This window comes from Arachis hypogaea, chromosome 10 (genome assembly GCF_003086295.3).
Source record: "Arachis hypogaea cultivar Tifrunner chromosome 10, arahy.Tifrunner.gnm2.J5K5, whole genome shotgun sequence".
Lineage (NCBI taxonomy): Eukaryota > Viridiplantae > Streptophyta > Magnoliopsida > Fabales > Fabaceae > Arachis > Arachis hypogaea.
The window spans coordinates 36,122,704-36,130,659 of NC_092045.1; the positions used below are offsets into that span (position 1 = coordinate 36,122,704).

Below are 7,956 nucleotides of genomic sequence, written 5' to 3' on the forward strand. Positions count from 1 at the left end.
AACACACAGATCACGGCATCGAATGGAATAAAGGAGAATTATAAATACATAATTAAAGTCTATAAGAAGTAGTTTTCAACCATGTAATAAATTCAGGAAGGAAATCTAAATGCATGCTAATTTAATGAATAAGTGGGTAAGGATCATGATAAAACCACACAATTAAACACAATATAAACCATAAAATAGTGGTTTATCAATCGCTCACGATTGCTCGTGGTGATCCAAAGCGACAAATAATGCGGTTTCTAACAAAGGAAACAACAGTGTTAGTATCATCAGTACGGGTAGGAATTGCTTCCACCCATTTAGAAACATAGTCTACAGCTAATAATATATAGAGGTGGCCATTAGAATTTGGAAATGGACCCATGAAGTCAATGCCCCAAATATCAAAAATTTCACGGAAAAGCATAGTTTGTTGAGGCATTCAATCCCTCTAGGATATATTACCAAACCCTTGGCATGGGGGACAAGATTTACAAAATTTAGCAACATCTTTAAAAAGGGTGGGCCACCAGAATCCACAATCTAAGATTTTTCTAGCTGTTCTTTGAGGGCCAAAATGTCCTCCACTCTCAGATGAGTGACAGGCCTTTAAAATGGACTGGAGTTCTGATTGAGGCACACACCTTCTAATTACTTGGTCAGCGCCACATCTCCATAAATATGGGTCATCCCATGTATAATATTTAGACTCGCTTTTCAGCTTGTCTCTTTGGTGCTTAGTAAAGTGTGGAGGAAACGTGCGGCTAACTAGATAATTAGCTATAGGTGCATACCAAAGGATTACCTCAGATACTGCTTGTAGGTTATCAAATGGAAAATTATCAGCTATAGGAGTGCAGTCATCCTTAATGTGCTCATGGCGACTCAAGTGGTCTGCCACTAGATTTTGGTTACCACTCCTATCCTTTATTTCTAAATCAAATTCTTGTAGTAGCAGTATCCAACGTATAAGCCTTGGTTTGGATTCCTTTTTAGCTAATAAATACTTTAGAGCTGCGTGGTCTGAATACACTACTACCTTAGTACCAAGTAAATAGGCACAGAATTTATCCAGAGCAAAAACAATAGCAAGAAGCTCTTTCTCAGTAGTAGTGTAATTGGATTGAGCAGCGTCTAAAGTTTTAGACGCATAAGCAATAACAAAAGGGTCCTTACCTTCACGTTGAGCCAGCGCTGCTCCTACTACATGGTTGGAAGCATCACACATGATTTTGAATGGCTGGCTCCAGTTCGGTCTTCTCACAATTGGAGCTTGAGTCAGGGTGGTTTTCAGCTTATCAAACGCTTGTTTGCAATCCTCACTGAACTCGAATTCAATATCCTTCTGCAGTAGTCTGGATAGGGGAAGTTCTACCTTACTAAAGTCCTTAATGAATCTTCGGTAAAAACCTGCATGTCCAAGGAACGAACGGACTTCGCTCACAGAGGAGGGGTAAGGCAAACTAGAAATAACATCTACCTTTGCTGGATCTACAGAAATACCGTATTAGACACAACATATCCCAATACAATTCCTTGTCTTACCATAAAATGACATTTTTCAAAATTCAATACAAGGTTTGTACTGACACATCTATCTAATACTCTAGATAAACTAACCAAGCAAAGGTTAAAAGAATCACCATAAATGATAAAATCATCCATAAAAACCTCCATACAATCCTCAATAAGATCAGAAAAAAGACTCATCATGCACCTTTGGAAAGTAGCTGGTGCATTACACAAGCCAAATGGCATTCTCTTGTAAGCATAAGTCCCAAAAGAACAGGTAAAGGTAGTCTTTTCCTGATCCTCAGGAGCTATATGAATCTGGAAATAGCCTGTGTAACCATCTAAAAAGCAATAATGTGATTTACCTGACAGGCGATCCAGCATTTGATCAATGAATGGAAGAGGGTAGTGATCCTTACGAGTAGCTTGGTTGAGACGCCGGTAATCAATGCAGACCCTCCAGGCGTTCTGTACTCTGGTTGCTATGAGCTCTCTATGCTCATTTTTCACTGTAGTGACTCCAGACTTCTTGGGCACCACTTGTACTGGGCTCACCCATTCACTGTTTGAGATGGGGTAGATAATACCTGCCTCTAATAGTCTGGTCACTTCCTTCTTGACAACCTCTAAAGTAGTGGGGTTCAGTCTTCTTTGGGGTTGATGAACAGGTCTTGCTCCTTCTTCTAAAAATATCCTATGCTCACAAACTTGAGGGTCGATGCCTAATATGTCTGCTAAACTCCACCCAATTGCTTTCTTGTGCTTTCTCAGCACACTAAGTAACTGCTCTTCTTGCTGAGAAGTGAGGTCTCGTGCAATGATAACTGGAAACTTCTGCTTGTCCTCGAGGTAAGCATATTTAAGGTGTGGAGGGAGGGGTTTCAATTCTAACTTCTGTTCATGGTCTGGCTCTGGATTATCTGGAATTGGTGGCAGTGGTAGAGTACCTGCATTGTCCTCGAAATTTTCCACACTTGGACCTTGTCCTATGTACTTATCTTCAAACTCTTCCTGGTGAACTTCAGTTACGGTTTCATCTATGATGTCACACTGTAAGATAGAACGGTCTTCTGAAGGGTGCTTCATAACTCCATTCAGGTTGAAGCTTACTACTCGGCCGTCTATTTCAAAAGAGTATGTGCCTGCAAAAGCATCTAATTTGAACTTCGAGGTCTTCAAGGAAGGTCTTCCGAGTAGGATTGATGATGGCTTCTCTGAGTCATTTTAGGGTATCTCCAGGATGTAAAAATCAATGGGAAAAGTGAGACCTTTGATACCCAGTAATATATCTTCAGCAACTCCAGCCATTATAATAATACTTTTATCTGCTAACACAAAACGAGCTGCTGACCTTTCTAAGGGAGGGAGCCTCAAAACATCATATACAGATAAAGGCATTATACTAACACATGCTCCTAAATCACACATGCAGTCAGAAAATATCACGCCTCCAATTATACAGTTAACCATGCACGGGCCTGGGTCACTACATTTTTCAGGTATATTTCCCATTAAAGCAGATATAGAACTACCTAATGGAATAGTTTCTAATTCATTAATTTTATCTTTATGTATGCATAAATCCTTTAGAAACTTTGCGTATTTAGGTACCTGTTGAATGACATCAAAAAGGGGAACAGTTACCTCAACCTTTTTTAAGATTTCTACCATTTTGGGATCAGGTTCCAACTGCTTCCTGGGCCTCCTTGCAAGTTGTGGAAATGGAATAGGAACAGCATCCTCTATAGTGTCTGCACCCTTTGTTGCTTCTTTTTGTGATCTGGCATCTTCTCCTTCAGCCATGTCTTGCATGCTTCATGAGCGGATAATTTATACGCTTTTTGGCACTGTTTTTAGTATGTTTTTAGTATGTTTCAGTTAGTTTTATTAAATTTTTATTAGTTTTTAGTTAAAATTCACTTTTCTGGACTTTACTATGAGTTTGTGTGTTTTTCTATGATATCAGGTATTTTCTGGCTGAAATTGAGGGACCTGAGCAAAAATCTGATTCAGAGGCTGAAAAGGACTGCAGATGCTGTTGGATTCTGACCTCCCTGCACTCGAAGTGGATTTTCTAGAGCTACAGAAGCCCAATTGGCGCGTTCTTAATTGCGTTGGAAAGTAGACTTTCTGGGCTTTCCAGAAATGTTTAATAGTCCATACTTTGCCCGAGATTTGATGGCCCAAACAGGCGTTCCAAGTCAGTTCAAGAATTCTGGCGTAAAACGCCGGAACTAGCACAAGAATGGGAGTTAAACGTCCAAACTGGCACAAAAGCTGGTGTTTAACTCCAAGAAAAGTCTCTACACATGAAAGCTTCAATGCTCAGCCCAAGTACACACCAAGTGGGCCCGGAAGTGGATTTTTATGTTATTTACTCATCTTTGTAAACCATAAGCTACTAGTTCTCTACAAATAGGACCTTTTACTATTGTATTTGACATCCTGAATCTTTTAATCACTTTAGATCTGAGGATCATCTTTGGACGTCTAGTTCTTAGATTATGGGAGGCTGGCCATTCGGCCATGCCTAGACCTTGTTCTTATGTATTTTCAACGGTGGAGTTTCTACACACCATAGATTAAGGTGTGGAGCTCTGCTGTACCTCGAGTGTTAATGCAATTACTATTGTTCTTCTATTCAATTCAGCTCATTCTTGTTCTAAGATATTCATTCACACCCAAGAACATGATGAATGTGATGATTATGTGACGGTCATCATCATTCTCACTTATGAACGCGTGCCTGACAACCACTTCCGTTCTACAAGCAAACAAGGCTTGAATGTTTATCTCTTGGATTCCTTAATCAGAATCTTCGTGGTATAAGCTAGAATTGATGGCGGCATTCAAGAGAATCCGAAAGGTCTAAACCTTGTCTGTGGTATTCTGAGTAGGATTCAAGGATTGAATGACTGTGACGAGCTTCAAACTCCTGAAGGCTGGGCGTTAGTGACAGACGCAAAAGAATCATTGGATTCTATTCCAACCTGATTGAGAACCGACAGATGATTAGCCGTGCTATGACAGAGCGCGTTGAACATTTTCACTGAGAGGACGGGACTGTAGCCTTTGACAATGGTGATGCCAACATACAGTTTGCCATGGAAAGGAGTAAGAAGGATTGGATGAAGACAGTAGGAAAGTAGAGAGACGGAAGGGAGAAAGCATCTCCATACGCTTATCTGAAATTCTCACCAATGAATTACATAAGTATCTCTATCTTTATGTTTTATTCATCTTTTAATCATTAATCCTCCGTAACCATTTGAATCCGCCTGACTGAGATTTACAAGATGACCATAGCTTGCTTCATACCAACAATCTCCGTGGGATCGACCCTTACTCGCGTATGGTTTATTACTTGGACGACCCAATGCACTTGCTGGTTAGTTGTGCGAAGTTGTGATAAAGAATTGAGATTGCAATTGAGCGTACCATGTTGATGGCGCCATTGATGATCAGAATTTCGTGCACCAAGTTTTTGGCGCCGTTGCCAGTGATTGCTTGAGTTTGGACAACTGACGATTCATCTTGATTGATTCTCATCAATTTAGCTCTTGAATGCAATGTCCTGATGAAGCTTGGCTAGCCATGTCTAATTTCTTTAGACTGAAGCTTTAGACTAACATTGCATGATTCCTGGAATTCTTATTACAAATTTTGAATCTCTTTATTTTCTTTTCCATATAATTTTCGAAAAATCCAAAAAAATTTACAAAGTCATAAAAATCAAAAAATATTTTATGTTTGAGTCTAGTGTCTCATTTAAAGTTTGGTGTCAATTGTATGCATTCTTTGAATTCAATCATGTGTCTTCATTGATCTTCAAGTTGTTCTTGATGATTTCATTGCTCTGATCTTTAAATTCTCTTGTCTTGACTGTTTTTTTGTTTCTCATAGGCATTCTCAACTTGTTAGTGTCAGTAGTATACAAACTTCTAAGTTTGGTGTCTTGCATGCATTGTTTATTTGATCTTAGTTTTATTTTGATTATTCATGATTATTAAAAATACAAAAAAATTTTTAATTTGTGTCTTTTCAAGTCAATAATGCAGAGAATTGAAGATTCAGAACATACAGCAGAGGAATTACACAGAAAAAGCTGGGCGTTCAAAATGCCCAGTGAGGAAGGAAAACTGGCATTTAAATGCCAGCCAGGGTGCCTGGTTGGGCGTTTAACGCCCAAAAGGGTAGCATTTTGGGCGTTAAACGCCAGAATGGATACCATTCTGGGCGTTTAACGCCAGGATGGCACAAGAGGGAAGATTTTGTTTTTAATGCAAATTTTTTTTCAAGTTTTCATAATTTTTCAAAATCAAATCTTTTTCAAATCATATATTTTCAATCATATCTTTTCAAAATTAATTTCTCTTCATTTTCAAAAATACTTGCTAACAATTATTGATTTGATTCAAACATTTCAAGTATGTTGCCTTTTCTATTGAGAAAGGTTTAATATTTGAATCATATCTTTTCTTGTTAGCCAAGTCATTAAATTTAAAAATCAAATCTTTTTAAATTGTTTTTCAATCATATCTTTTCAATCATATCTCTTTAAAACCATAACTTTTAAATCATATCTTTTTAATCACATCTTTTTCAATATAGTTTTCAATCATATCTCTTTGATTTCCAATTTCAAAATCTTTTTAAAAATCAATTTATTTCTTTCTCAATCTTAGTTTTCAAAAATCAATTACCATTTTTTCAAAATTTCTTTTAATTTTCAAAAATTTCTTCCCCTCTTCTCAGATCCTTCTATTTATGGACTAACACTCCTCCTCAATGCACAATTGGAACTCTATCTTTCTAAGTTCAAATTCTTCTACCTCTTCCTTCTATTTTTCTTTTCCTCTGACACCTCAAGGAATCTCTATACTGTGACATAGAGGATTCCATATTTTCTTGTTCTTTTCTCTTTCATATGAGCAGGAGCAAAGACAAAAGCATTCTTGTTGAGGCTGACCCTGAACCTGAAAGAACCTTGAAGTGAAAGCTAAGAAAAGCTAAAGCACAATTCTCTGTAGAGGACCTAACAGAAATCTTCAAACAAGAAGAAGACATGGCAGCCGAAAACAACAACAATGCAAACAATGCAAGGAAGGTGCTGAGTGACTTTACTGCACCTACTCCCAACTTCTATGGGAGAAGCATCTCTATCCCTGCCATTGGAGCAAACAACTTTGAGCTTAAGCCTCAATTAGTTTCTCTAATGCAACAGAATTGCAAGTTCCATGGACTTCTATTGGAAGATCCTCATCAGTTTTAAGCTGAATTCTTGCAAATCTGTGACACTATCAAGACCAATGGGGTTGACCCTGAAGTCTACAGACTTATACTATTCCCTTTTGCTGTAAGAGACAGAGCTAGAATATGGTTGGACTCACAACCTAAAGAAAGCCTGAACTCTTGGGAAAAGCTAGTGAATGCCTTCTTGGCAAAGTTCTTTCCACCTCAAAAATTGAGTAAGCTTAGAGTGGAAGTCCAAACCTTCAGACAGAAGAAAGGTGAATCCCTCTATGAAGCTTGGGAAAGATACAAACAATTGATCAGAAAGTGTCCTTCTGACATGCTTTCTAAATGGAGCATCATAGTTATCTTCTATGATGGTCTGTCTGAACTGTCCAAGATGTCATTGGATAGATCTGCTGGAGGATCTCTTCATCTGAAGAAGACGCCTGCAGAAGCTCAAGAACTCAATGAAATGGTTGCAAATAACCAATTCATGTACACTTCTGAAAGGAATCCTGTGAACAATGGGACGAATCAGAAGAAAAGAGTTCTTGAGATTGATACTCTAAATGACATATTGGCTCAGAACAAAATATTGACTCAGCAAGTCAATATGATTTCTCAAAGTCTGTCTGGAATGCAAGCTGCACCAGGCAGTACTAAGGACACTTCATCAGAAGAAGAAGCTTATGATCCTGAGAACCCATCAATAGAAGACGTGAATTACATGGGAGAACCCTATGGAAACACCTATAATCCTTCATGGAGAAATCATCTAAATCTCTCATGGAAGGATCAACAGAGACCTCAACAAAGTTTCAACAACAATAATTGTGGAAGAAACAGGTTTAGCAATGGCAAGCCTTTTCCATCATCTTCTCAGCAATAGACAGAGAATTCTAAGCAGAGCCACTCTAACTTAGCAACCATGGTCTCTGATCTAATCAAAACCACTCAAAGTTTCATGACTGAAACAAGATCCTCCATTAGAAACTTGGAGGCACAAGTGGGTCAGCTGAGTAAGAAAGTTACTGAACTCCCTCCTAGTACTCTTCCAAGCAATACAGAAGAGAATCCAAAAGGAGAGTGAAAGGCCATCAACATGGCCAAACTTGGAGAGGAGAAAGAGGCACTGAGCGCCACTGAGGAAGGCCTCAATGGACGTCCACTAGCCCCTAATGAGTTCCCTAATGAGGAACCATGGGAATCTGAGGCTCACAC

The 7,956-nt window shown here is 38.6% G+C and overlaps 1 non-coding gene across 1 annotated transcript; it reads right to left on the reverse strand.

Moving 5' to 3' along the window:
• Positions 1–6,970: 6,970 nt before the first annotated feature.
• LOC112718748 (small nucleolar RNA R71) lies at positions 6,971–7,078 on the reverse strand. Its single transcript, XR_003161074.1, has one exon. It is a non-coding gene; the product is annotated as a small nucleolar RNA R71 (small nucleolar RNA).
• Between the last annotated feature and the right edge of the window lie 878 nt (positions 7,079–7,956).